Consider the following 12,845-nt stretch of genomic DNA (forward strand, 5'->3'; position numbering starts at 1 on the left):
CAGTACATTCCATCACATCCATCTAGTGTACACAGGTAGGTCCATTGTGACGGGCGGGCGGGCGGTCGGGCTGGCTGCTTTAATGGCTGTTTGCTGTTCCCCTACTCCACTCCACTATTTGACTATGGTGCTGCATCAATCAGTGGCTGGCTCAGGTGCAGCTCTTTAACCTACCTAGGAGGGAGGGCGGAGAGAAGACAAGGAAGGTGAATGAGCTGTTCCAATGTGAAATGCCGGAAACACAGAAACACAGACAACACAAAACAAGAGGTGGCAATGTATTAATTAATTGCATTTAATAAATTAGCTCATTATCACACATGACTGTACAAATGCATTGTCCAACAGGTGTTGAAATAATGGGATTAAAAGGGGAGATCCCATCCGAAAGACAAAAACAATGGCAAACACAAAAAGCACTTTTGGAATCTGATTTTAGTAAACACATAAGGAAAGGTTGCACCGGTCCTGGAAATACTGCAATACCAGGTCAATGCGTGGAGTGGACAGAGCAAGTTCTATTTCCATCTCCCTGTTCTAAAAATCCATTTAATATATGGTCCCCAGATAGGGGACGTATCAGATATTAAACTGATAAGAACAGATACTACACTTGATCTTAGCCAAAAGGCCGAGAAGCGATAACCCGAACGTGCCGCGCGTTTTGCTTCTTTTGCTTGCACCACAATGCAGTGCTGAAAGAGGAGGAATCGACATAAAAACGCCTTCCTGGCAATGCCCAAATGCCCTCCTGCCGTGCAAACACTGGCAGCAGCAGCAGCAGCAGCAGCAGTAAGTGCATGCCCACTGCCACCCCTTCTCCTTTCACACCTTGTATCAGCTTTAATCCAGTCCAGTGCTGCCTGCTGAGCAGCACTGACCAACACTGCCTGGGCCCAGGCTTTTATCTCTGAGGCCCCATTATGATGTCAGAAAGCTGGCTCTGGCTCCTGAGGTCTCCACTATGACACGTGCAAAGTTCCGTCTGAACTTTATATAAGACGGTGCGGCTCAGTCAGTCACTCAGTGTTGCCTGAGAGGGCAACTCTGCAACAGCCGGCCCCCAGGCTGTCTTTTTTTTGCACAGCTAGTTGCCTCCAGAAGGCCACAAGAGGGAGACAAGGGACTGCAAAATGGAAAATAGGCATCCACCAACTTTACAGACAACTTGTTCTCCTTGCTCCTACAACCTCCATCCTTGCACAGTTTGTTATTCTTCCAGGTAACATAGTAACAAATCCAAATTGCTGCTCTCTTTGTAGGCAAGCAAGGGTTTGTTGCAACTGCAATTCTTACTTCTTCTTGAAATGTAGGGACCACAGTACATTCCATCACATCCATCTAGTGTACACAGGTAGGTCCATTGTGACGGGCGGGCGGGCGGGCGGGCGGGCTGGCTGGCTGCTTTAATGGCTGTTTGCTGTTCCCCTACTCCACTCCACTATTTGACTATGGTGCTGCATCAATCAGTGGCTGGCTCAGGTGCAGCTCTTTAACCTACCTAGGAGGGAGGGCGGAGAGAAGACAAGGAAGGTGAATGAGCTGTTCCAATGTGAAATGCCGGAAACACAGAAACACAGACGACACAAAACAAGAGGTGGCAATGTATTAATTAATTGCATTTAATAAATTAGCTCATTATCACACATGACTGTACAAATGCATTGTCCAACAGGTGTTGAAATAATGGGATTAAAAGGGGAGATCCCATCCGAAAGACAAAAACAATGGCAAACACAAAAAGCACTTTTGGAATCTGATTTTAGTAAACACATAAGGAAAGGGTGCACCGGTCCTGGAAATACTGCAATACCAGGTCAATGCGTGGAGTGGACAGAGCAAGCTCTATTTCCATCTCCCTGTTCTAAAAATCCATTTAATATATGGTCCCCAGATAGGGGACGTATCAGATATTAAACTGATAAGAACAGATACTACACTTGATCTTAGCCAAAAGGCCGAGAAGCGATAACCCGAACGTGCCGCGCGTTTTGCTTCTTTTGCTTGCACCACAATGCAGTGCTGAAAGAGGAGGAATCGACATAAAAACGCCTTCCTGGCAACGCCCAAATGCCCTCCTGCCGTGCAAACACTGGCAGCAGCAGCAGCATCAGCAGCAGCAGTAAGTGCATGCCCACTGCCACCCCTTCTCCTTTCACACCTTGTATCAGCTTTAATCCAGTCCAGTGCTGCCTGCTGAGCAGCACTGACCAACACTGCCTGGGCCCAGGCTTTTATCTCTGAGGCCCCATTATGATGTCAGAAAGCTGGCTCTGGCTCCTGAGGTCTCCACTATGACACGTGCAAAGTTCCGTCTGAACTTTATATAAGACGGTGCGGCTCAGTCAGTCACTCAGTGTTGCCTGAGAGGGCAACACTGCAACAGCCGGCCCCCAGGCTGTCTTTTTTTTGCACAGCTAGTTGCCTCCAGGAGGCCACAAGAGGGAGACAAGGGACTGCAAAATGGAAAATAGGCATCCACCAACTTTACAGACAACTTGTTCTCCTTGCTCCTACAACCTCCATCCTTGCACAGTTTGTTATTCTTCCAGGTAACATAGTAACAAATCCAAATTGCTGCTCTCTTTGTAGGCAAGCAAGGGTTTGTTGCAACTGCAATTCTTACTTCTTCTTGAAATGTAGGGACCACAGTACATTCCATCACATCCATCTAGTGTACACAGGTAGGTCCATTGTGACGGGCGGGCGGGCGGGCGGGCTGGCTGGCTGCTTTAATGGCTGTTTGCTGTTCCCCTACTCCACTCCACTATTTGACTATGGTGCTGCATCAATCAGTGGCTGGCTCAGGTGCAGCTCTTTAACCTACCTAGGAGGGAGGGCGGAGAGAAGACAAGGAAGGTGAATGAGCTGTTCCAATGTGAAATGCCGGAAACACAGAAACACAGACGACACAAAACAAGAGGTGGCAATGTATTAATTAATTGCATTTAATAAATTAGCTCATTATCACACATGACTGTACAAATGCATTGTCCAACAGGTGTTGAAATAATGGGATTAAAAGGGGAGATCCCATCCGAAAGACAAAAACAATGGCAAACACAAAAAGCACTTTTGGAATCTGATTTTAGTAAACACATAAGGAAAGGGTGCACCGGTCCTGGAAATACTGCAATACCAGGTCAATGCGTGGAGTGGACAGAGCAAGCTCTATTTCCATCTCCCTGTTCTAAAAATCCATTTAATATATGGTCCCCAGATAGGGGACGTATCAGATATTAAACTGATAAGAACAGATACTACACTTGATCTTAGCCAAAAGGCCGAGAAGCGATAACCCGAACGTGCCGCGCGTTTTGCTTCTTTTGCTTGCACCACAATGCAGTGCTGAAAGAGGAGGAATCGACATAAAAACGCCTTCCTGGCAACGCCCAAATGCCCTCCTGCCGTGCAAACACTGGCAGCAGCAGCAGCAGCAGTAAGTGCATGCCCACTGCCACCCCTTCTCCTTTCACACCTTGTATCAGCTTTAATCCAGTCCAGTGCTGCCTGCTGAGCAGCACTGACCAACACTGCCTGGGCCCAGGCTTTTATCTCTGAGGCCCCATTATGATGTCAGAAAGCTGGCTCTGGCTCCTGAGGTCTCCACTATGACACGTGCAAAGTTCCGTCTGAACTTTATATAAGACGGTGCGGCTCAGTCAGTCACTCAGTGTTGCCTGAGAGGGCAACACTGCAACAGCCGGCCCCCAGGCTGTCTTTTTTTTGCACAGCTAGTTGCCTCCAGGAGGCCACAAGAGGGAGACAAGGAACTGCAAAATGGAAAATAGGCATCCACCAACTTTACAGACAACTTGTTCTCCTTGCTCCTACAACCTCCATCCTTGCACAGTTTGTTATTCTTCCAGGTAACATAGTAACAAATCCAAATTGCTGCTCTCTTTGTAGGCAAGCAAGGGTTTGTTGCAACTGCAATTCTTACTTCTTCTTGAAATGTAGGGACCACAGTACATTCCATCACATCCATCTAGTGTACACAGGTAGGTCCATTGTGACGGGCGGGCGGGCGGGCGGTCGGGCTGGCTGCTTTAATGGCTGTTTGCTGTTCCCCTACTCCACTCCACTATTTGACTATGGTGCTGCATCAATCAGTGGCTGGCTCAGGTGCAGCTCTTTAACCTACCTAGGAGGGAGGGCGGAGAGAAGACAAGGAAGGTGAATGAGCTGTTCCAATGTGAAATGCCGGAAACACAGAAACACAGACGACACAAAACAAGAGGTGGCAATGTATTAATTAATTGCATTTAATAAATTAGCTCATTATCACACATGACTGTACAAATGCATTGTCCAACAGGTGTTGAAATAATGGGATTAAAAGGGGAGATCCCATCCGAAAGACAAAAACAATGGCAAACACAAAAAGCACTTTTGGAATCTGATTTTAGTAAACACATAAGGAAAGGGTGCACCGGTCCTGGAAATACTGCAATACCAGGTCAATGCGTGGAGTGGACAGAGCAAGCTCTATTTCCATCTCCCTGTTCTAAAAATCCATTTAATATATGGTCCCCAGATAGGGGACGTATCAGATATTAAACTGATAAGAACAGATACTACACTTGATCTTAGCCAAAAGGCCGAGAAGCGATAACCCGAACGTGCCGCGCGTTTTGCTTCTTTTGCTTGCACCACAATGCAGTGCTGAAAGAGGAGGAATCGACATAAAAACGCCTTCCTGGCAATGCCCAAATGCCCTCCTGCCGTGCAAACACTGGCAGCAGCAGCAGCAGCAGCAGTAAGTGCATGCCCACTGCCACCCCTTCTCCTTTCACACCTTGTATCAGCTTTAATCCAGTCCAGTGCTGCCTGCTGAGCAGCACTGACCAACACTGCCTGGGCCCAGGCTTTTATCTCTGAGGCCCCATTATGATGTCAGAAAGCTGGCTCTGGCTCCTGAGGTCTCCACTATGACACGTGCAAAGTTCCGTCTGAACTTTATATAAGACGGTGCGGCTCAGTCAGTCACTCAGTGTTGCCTGAGAGGGCAACACTGCAACAGCCGGCCCCCAGGCTGTCTTTTTTTTGCACAGCTAGTTGCCTCCAGGAGGCCACAAGAGGGAGACAAGGGACTGCAAAATGGAAAATAGGCATCCACCAACTTTACAGACAACTTGTTCTCCTTGCTCCTACAACCTCCATCCTTGCACAGTTTGTTATTCTTCCAGGTAACATAGTAACAAATCCAAATTGCTGCTCTCTTTGTAGGCAAGCAAGGGTTTGTTGCAACTGCAATTCTTACTTCTTCTTGAAATGTAGGGACCACAGTACATTCCATCACATCCATCTAGTGTACACAGGTAGGTCCATTGTGACGGGCGGGCGGGCGGGCGGGCGGTCGGGCTGGCTGCTTTAATGGCTGTTTGCTGTTCCCCTACTCCACTCCACTATTTGACTATGGTGCTGCATCAATCAGTGGCTGGCTCAGGTGCAGCTCTTTAACCTACCTAGGAGGGAGGGCGGAGAGAAGACAAGGAAGGTGAATGAGCTGTTCCAATGTGAAATGCCGGAAACACAGAAACACAGACGACACAAAACAAGAGGTGGCAATGTATTAATTAATTGCATTTAATAAATTAGCTCATTATCACACATGACTGTACAAATGCATTGTCCAACAGGTGTTGAAATAATGGGATTAAAAGGGGAGATCCCATCCGAAAGACAAAAACAATGGCAAACACAAAAAGCACTTTTGGAATCTGATTTTAGTAAACACATAAGGAAAGGGTGCACCGGTCCTGGAAATACTGCAATACCAGGTCAATGCGTGGAGTGGACAGAGCAAGCTCTATTTCCATCTCCCTGTTCTAAAAATCCATTTAATATATGGTCCCCAGATAGGGGACGTATCAGATATTAAACTGATAAGAACAGATACTACACTTGATCTTAGCCAAAAGGCCGAGAAGCGGTAACCCGAACGTGCCGCGCGTTTTGCTTCTTTTGCTTGCACCACAATGCAGTGCTGAAAGAGGAGGAATCGACATAAAAACGCCTTCCTGGCAACGCCCAAATGCCCTCCTGCCGTGCAAACACTGGCAGCAGCAGCAGCAGCAGCAGTAAGTGCATGCCCACTGCCACCCCTTCTCCTTTCACACCTTGTATCAGCTTTAATCCAGTCCAGTGCTGCCTGCTGAGCAGCACTGACCAACACTGCCTGGGCCCAGGCTTTTATCTCTGAGGCCCCATTATGATGTCAGAAAGCTGGCTCTGGCTCCTGAGGTCTCCACTATGACACGTGCAAAGTTCCGTCTGAACTTTATATAAGACGGTGCGGCTCAGTCAGTCACTCAGTGTTGCCTGAGAGGGCAACACTGCAACAGCCGGCCCCCAGGCTGTCTTTTTTTTGCACAGCTAGTTGCCTCCAGGAGGCCACAAGAGGGAGACAAGGGACTGCAAAATGGAAAATAGGCATCCACCAACTTTACAGACAACTTGTTCTCCTTGCTCCTACAACCTCCATCCTTGCACAGTTTGTTATTCTTCCAGGTAACATAGTAACAAATCCAAATTGCTGCTCTCTTTGTAGGCAAGCAAGGGTTTGTTGCAACTGCAATTCTTACTTCTTCTTGAAATGTAGGGACCACAGTACATTCCATCACATCCATCTAGGGTACACAGGTAGGTCCATTGTGACGGGCGGGCGGGCGGGCGGGCTGGCTGGCTGCTTTAATGGCTGTTTGCTGTTCCCCTACTCCACTCCACTATTTGACTATGGTGCTGCATCAATCAGTGGCTGGCTCAGGTGCAGCTCTTTAACCTACCTAGGAGGGAGGGCGGAGAGAAGACAAGGAAGGTGAATGAGCTGTTCCAATGTGAAATGCCGGAAACACAGAAACACAGACGACACAAAACAAGAGGTGGCAATGTATTAATTAATTGCATTTAATAAATTAGCTCATTATCACACATGACTGTACAAATGCATTGTCCAACAGGTGTTGAAATAATGGGATTAAAAGGGGAGATCCCATCCGAAAGACAAAAACAATGGCAAACACAAAAAGCACTTTTGGAATCTGATTTTAGTAAACACATAAGGAAAGGGTGCACCGGTCCTGGAAATACTGCAATACCAGGTCAATGCGTGGAGTGGACAGAGCAAGCTCTATTTCCATCTCCCTGTTCTAAAAATCCATTTAATATATGGTCCCCAGATAGGGGACGTATCAGATATTAAACTGATAAGAACAGATACTACACTTGATCTTAGCCAAAAGGCCGAGAAGCGATAACCCGAACGTGCCGCGCGTTTTGCTTATTTTGCTTGCACCACAATGCAGTGCTGAAAGAGGAGGAATCGACATAAAAACGCCTTCCTGGCAACGCCCAAATGCCCTCCTGCCGTGCAAACACTGGCAGCAGCAGCAGCAGCAGTAAGTGCATGCCCACTGCCACCCCTTCTCCTTTCACACCTTGTATCAGCTTTAATCCAGTCCAGTGCTGCCTGCTGAGCAGCACTGACCAACACTGCCTGGGCCCAAGGCTTTTATCTCTGAGGCCCCATTATGATGTCAGAAAGCTGGCTCTGGCTCCTGAGGTCTCCACTATGACACGTGCAAAGTTCCGTCTGAACTTTATATAAGACGGTGCGGCTCAGTCAGTCACTCAGTGTTGCCTGAGAGGGCAACACTGCAACAGCCGGCCCCCAGGCTGTCTTTTTTTTGCACAGCTAGTTGCCTCCAGGAGGCCACAAGAGGGAGACAAGGGACTGCAAAATGGAAAATAGGCATCCACCAACTTTACAGACAACTTGTTCTCCTTGCTCCTACAACCTCCATCCTTGCACAGTTTGTTATTCTTCCAGGTAACATAGTAACAAATCCAAATTGCTGCTCTCTTTGTAGGCAAGCAAGGGTTTGTTGCAACTGCAATTCTTACTTCTTCTTGAAATGTAGGGACCACAGTACATTCCATCACATCCATCTAGTGTACACAGGTAGGTCCATTGTGACGGGCGGGCGGGCGGGCGGTCGGGCTGGCTGCTTTAATGGCTGTTTGCTGTTCCCCTACTCCACTCCACTATTTGACTATGGTGCTGCATCAATCAGTGGCTGGCTCAGGTGCAGCTCTTTAACCTACCTAGGAGGGAGGGCGGAGAGAAGACAAGGAAGGTGAATGAGCTGTTCCAATGTGAAATGCCGGAAACACAGAAACACAGACGACACAAAACAAGAGGTGGCAATGTATTAATTAATTGCATTTAATAAATTAGCTCATTATCACACATGACTGTACAAATGCATTGTCCAACAGGTGTTGAAATAATGGGATTAAAAGGGGAGATCCCATCCGAAAGACAAAAACAATGGCAAACACAAAAAGCACTTTTGGAATCTGATTTTAGTAAACACATAAGGAAAGGGTGCACCGGTCCTGGAAATACTGCAATACCAGGTCAATGCGTGGAGTGGACAGAGCAAGCTCTATTTCCATCTCCCTGTTCTAAAAATCCATTTAATATATGGTCCCCAGATAGGGGACGTATCAGATATTAAACTGATAAGAACAGATACTACACTTGATCTTAGCCAAAAGGCCGAGAAGCGATAACCCGAACGTGCCGCGCGTTTTGCTTCTTTTGCTTGCACCACAATGCAGTGCTGAAAGAGGAGGAATCGACATAAAAACGCCTTCCTGGCAACGCCCAAATGCCCTCCTGCCGTGCAAACACTGGCAGCAGCAGCAGCAGCAGCAGCAGCAGTAAGTGCATGCCCACTGCCACCCCTTCTCCTTTCACACCTTGTATCAGCTTTAATCCAGTCCAGTGCTGCCTGCTGAGCAGCACTGACCAACACTGCCTGGGCCCAAGGCTTTTATCTCTGAGGCCCCATTATGATGTCAGAAAGCTGGCTCTGGCTCCTGAGGTCTCCACTATGACACGTGCAAAGTTCCGTCTGAACTTTATATAAGACGGTGCGGCTCAGTCAGTCACTCAGTGTTGCCTGAGAGGGCAACACTGCAACAGCCGGCCCCCAGGCTGTCTTTTTTTTGCACAGCTAGTTGCCTCCAGGAGGCCACAAGAGGGAGACAAGGGACTGCAAAATGGAAAATAGGCATCCACCAACTTTACAGACAACTTGTTCTCCTTGCTCCTACAACCTCCATCCTTGCACAGTTTGTTATTCTTCCAGGTAACATAGTAACAAATCCAAATTGCTGCTCTCTTTGTAGGCAAGCAAGGGTTTGTTGCAACTGCAATTCTTACTTCTTCTTGAAATGTAGGGACCACAGTACATTCCATCACATCCATCTAGTGTACACAGGTAGGTCCATTGTGACGGGCGGGCGGGCGGGCGGTCGGGCTGGCTGCTTTAATGGCTGTTTGCTGTTCCCCTACTCCACTCCACTATTTGACTATGGTGCTGCATCAATCAGTGGCTGGCTCAGGTGCAGCTCTTTAACCTACCTAGGAGGGAGGGCGGAGAGAAGACAAGGAAGGTGAATGAGCTGTTCCAATGTGAAATGCCGGAAACACAGAAACACAGACGACACAAAACAAGAGGTGGCAATGTATTAATTAATTGCATTTAATAAATTAGCTCATTATCACACATGACTGTACAAATGCATTGTCCAACAGGTGTTGAAATAATGGGATTAAAAGGGGAGATCCCATCCGAAAGACAAAAACAATGGCAAACACAAAAAGCACTTTTGGAATCTGATTTTAGTAAACACATAAGGAAAGGGTGCACCGGTCCTGGAAATACTGCAATACCAGGTCAATGCGTGGAGTGGACAGAGCAAGCTCTATTTCCATCTCCCTGTTCTAAAAATCCATTTAATATATGGTCCCCAGATAGGGGACGTATCAGATATTAAACTGATAAGAACAGATACTACACTTGATCTTAGCCAAAAGGCCGAGAAGCGATAACCCGAACGTGCCGCGCGTTTTGCTTCTTTTGCTTGCACCACAATGCAGTGCTGAAAGAGGAGGAATCGACATAAAAACGCCTTCCTGGCAATGCCCAAATGCCCTCCTGCCGTGCAAACACTGGCAGCAGCAGCAGCAGCAGCAGTAAGTGCATGCCCACTGCCACCCCTTCTCCTTTCACACCTTGTATCAGCTTTAATCCAGTCCAGTGCTGCCTGCTGAGCAGCACTGACCAACACTGCCTGGGCCCAGGCTTTTATCTCTGAGGCCCCATTATGATGTCAGAAAGCTGGCTCTGGCTCCTGAGGTCTCCACTATGACACGTGCAAAGTTCCGTCTGAACTTTATATAAGACGGTGCGGCTCAGTCAGTCACTCAGTGTTGCCTGAGAGGGCAACACTGCAACAGCCGGCCCCCAGGCTGTCTTTTTTTTGCACAGCTAGTTGCCTCCAGGAGGCCACAAGAGGGAGACAAGGGACTGCAAAATGGAAAATAGGCATCCACCAACTTTACAGACAACTTGTTCTCCTTGCTCCTACAACCTCCATCCTTGCACAGTTTGTTATTCTTCCAGGTAACATAGTAACAAATCCAAATTGCTGCTCTCTTTGTAGGCAAGCAAGGGTTTGTTGCAACTGCAATTCTTACTTCTTCTTGAAATGTAGGGACCACAGTACATTCCATCACATCCATCTAGTGTACACAGGTAGGTCCATTGTGACGGGCGGGCGGGCGGGCGGGCGGTCGGGCTGGCTGCTTTAATGGCTGTTTGCTGTTCCCCTACTCCACTCCACTATTTGACTATGGTGCTGCATCAATCAGTGGCTGGCTCAGGTGCAGCTCTTTAACCTACCTAGGAGGGAGGGCGGAGAGAAGACAAGGAAGGTGAATGAGCTGTTCCAATGTGAAATGCCGGAAACACAGAAACACAGACGACACAAAACAAGAGGTGGCAATGTATTAATTAATTGCATTTAATAAATTAGCTCATTATCACACATGACTGTACAAATGCATTGTCCAACAGGTGTTGAAATAATGGGATTAAAAGGGGAGATCCCATCCGAAAGACAAAAACAATGGCAAACACAAAAAGCACTTTTGGAATCTGATTTTAGTAAACACATAAGGAAAGGGTGCACCGGTCCTGGAAATACTGCAATACCAGGTCAATGCGTGGAGTGGACAGAGCAAGCTCTATTTCCATCTCCCTGTTCTAAAAATCCATTTAATATATGGTCCCCAGATAGGGGACGTATCAGATATTAAACTGATAAGAACAGATACTACACTTGATCTTAGCCAAAAGGCCGAGAAGCGGTAACCCGAACGTGCCGCGCGTTTTGCTTCTTTTGCTTGCACCACAATGCAGTGCTGAAAGAGGAGGAATCGACATAAAAACGCCTTCCTGGCAACGCCCAAATGCCCTCCTGCCGTGCAAACACTGGCAGCAGCAGCAGCAGCAGCAGTAAGTGCATGCCCACTGCCACCCCTTCTCCTTTCACACCTTGTATCAGCTTTAATCCAGTCCAGTGCTGCCTGCTGAGCAGCACTGACCAACACTGCCTGGGCCCAGGCTTTTATCTCTGAGGCCCCATTATGATGTCAGAAAGCTGGCTCTGGCTCCTGAGGTCTCCACTATGACACGTGCAAAGTTCCGTCTGAACTTTATATAAGACGGTGCGGCTCAGTCAGTCACTCAGTGTTGCCTGAGAGGGCAACACTGCAACAGCCGGCCCCCAGGCTGTCTTTTTTTTGCACAGCTAGTTGCCTCCAGGAGGCCACAAGAGGGAGACAAGGGACTGCAAAATGGAAAATAGGCATCCACCAACTTTACAGACAACTTGTTCTCCTTGCTCCTACAACCTCCATCCTTGCACAGTTTGTTATTCTTCCAGGTAACATAGTAACAAATCCAAATTGCTGCTCTCTTTGTAGGCAAGCAAGGGTTTGTTGCAACTGCAATTCTTACTTCTTCTTGAAATGTAGGGACCACAGTACATTCCATCACATCCATCTAGGGTACACAGGTAGGTCCATTGTGACGGGCGGGCGGGCGGGCGGGCTGGCTGGCTGCTTTAATGGCTGTTTGCTGTTCCCCTACTCCACTCCACTATTTGACTATGGTGCTGCATCAATCAGTGGCTGGCTCAGGTGCAGCTCTTTAACCTACCTAGGAGGGAGGGCGGAGAGAAGACAAGGAAGGTGAATGAGCTGTTCCAATGTGAAATGCCGGAAACACAGAAACACAGACGACACAAAACAAGAGGTGGCAATGTATTAATTAATTGCATTTAATAAATTAGCTCATTATCACACATGACTGTACAAATGCATTGTCCAACAGGTGTTGAAATAATGGGATTAAAAGGGGAGATCCCATCCGAAAGACAAAAACAATGGCAAACACAAAAAGCACTTTTGGAATCTGATTTTAGTAAACACATAAGGAAAGGGTGCACCGGTCCTGGAAATACTGCAATACCAGGTCAATGCGTGGAGTGGACAGAGCAAGCTCTATTTCCATCTCCCTGTTCTAAAAATCCATTTAATATATGGTCCCCAGATAGGGGACGTATCAGATATTAAACTGATAAGAACAGATACTACACTTGATCTTAGCCAAAAGGCCGAGAAGCGATAACCCGAACGTGCCGCGCGTTTTGCTTATTTTGCTTGCACCACAATGCAGTGCTGAAAGAGGAGGAATCGACATAAAAACGCCTTCCTGGCAACGCCCAAATGCCCTCCTGCCGTGCAAACACTGGCAGCAGCAGCAGCAGCAGTAAGTGCATGCCCACTGCCACCCCTTCTCCTTTCACACCTTGTATCAGCTTTAATCCAGTCCAGTGCTGCCTGCTGAGCAGCACTGACCAACACTGCCTGGGCCCAAGGCTTTTATCTCTGAGGCCCCATTATGATGTCAGAAAGCTGGCTCTGG

The 12,845-nt window shown here is 47.6% G+C and overlaps 10 non-coding genes across 10 annotated transcripts; all 10 read right to left on the bottom strand.

The window, feature by feature from the left end:
- Positions 1-452: 452 nt before the first annotated feature.
- On the bottom strand, positions 453-643 carry LOC142732935 (U2 spliceosomal RNA). The gene has a single exon (XR_012879767.1). It is a non-coding gene; the product is annotated as a U2 spliceosomal RNA (small nuclear RNA).
- Positions 644-1,779: 1,136 nt separating this feature from the next.
- On the bottom strand, positions 1,780-1,970 carry LOC142732977 (U2 spliceosomal RNA). Its single transcript, XR_012879804.1, has one exon. It is a non-coding gene; the product is annotated as a U2 spliceosomal RNA (small nuclear RNA).
- Positions 1,971-3,105: 1,135 nt separating this feature from the next.
- Positions 3,106-3,296, bottom strand: LOC142732978 (U2 spliceosomal RNA). Its single transcript, XR_012879805.1, has one exon. It is a non-coding gene; the product is annotated as a U2 spliceosomal RNA (small nuclear RNA).
- A 1,126-nt stretch (positions 3,297-4,422) lies between these two features.
- On the bottom strand, positions 4,423-4,613 carry LOC142732979 (U2 spliceosomal RNA). The gene has a single exon (XR_012879806.1). It is a non-coding gene; the product is annotated as a U2 spliceosomal RNA (small nuclear RNA).
- Positions 4,614-5,746: 1,133 nt separating this feature from the next.
- On the bottom strand, positions 5,747-5,937 carry LOC142732918 (U2 spliceosomal RNA). Its single transcript, XR_012879751.1, has one exon. It is a non-coding gene; the product is annotated as a U2 spliceosomal RNA (small nuclear RNA).
- A 1,129-nt stretch (positions 5,938-7,066) lies between these two features.
- Positions 7,067-7,257, bottom strand: LOC142732981 (U2 spliceosomal RNA). Its single transcript, XR_012879807.1, has one exon. It is a non-coding gene; the product is annotated as a U2 spliceosomal RNA (small nuclear RNA).
- Positions 7,258-8,384: 1,127 nt separating this feature from the next.
- Positions 8,385-8,575, bottom strand: LOC142732982 (U2 spliceosomal RNA). Its single transcript, XR_012879808.1, has one exon. It is a non-coding gene; the product is annotated as a U2 spliceosomal RNA (small nuclear RNA).
- A 1,136-nt stretch (positions 8,576-9,711) lies between these two features.
- On the bottom strand, positions 9,712-9,902 carry LOC142732983 (U2 spliceosomal RNA). Its single transcript, XR_012879809.1, has one exon. It is a non-coding gene; the product is annotated as a U2 spliceosomal RNA (small nuclear RNA).
- A 1,133-nt stretch (positions 9,903-11,035) lies between these two features.
- Positions 11,036-11,226, bottom strand: LOC142732919 (U2 spliceosomal RNA). The gene has a single exon (XR_012879752.1). It is a non-coding gene; the product is annotated as a U2 spliceosomal RNA (small nuclear RNA).
- A 1,129-nt stretch (positions 11,227-12,355) lies between these two features.
- LOC142732984 (U2 spliceosomal RNA) lies at positions 12,356-12,546 on the bottom strand. Its single transcript, XR_012879810.1, has one exon. It is a non-coding gene; the product is annotated as a U2 spliceosomal RNA (small nuclear RNA).
- Between the last annotated feature and the right edge of the window lie 299 nt (positions 12,547-12,845).

Source organism: Rhinoderma darwinii, unplaced genomic scaffold (genome assembly GCF_050947455.1).
Source record: "Rhinoderma darwinii isolate aRhiDar2 unplaced genomic scaffold, aRhiDar2.hap1 Scaffold_932, whole genome shotgun sequence".
Lineage (NCBI taxonomy): Eukaryota > Metazoa > Chordata > Amphibia > Anura > Rhinodermatidae > Rhinoderma > Rhinoderma darwinii.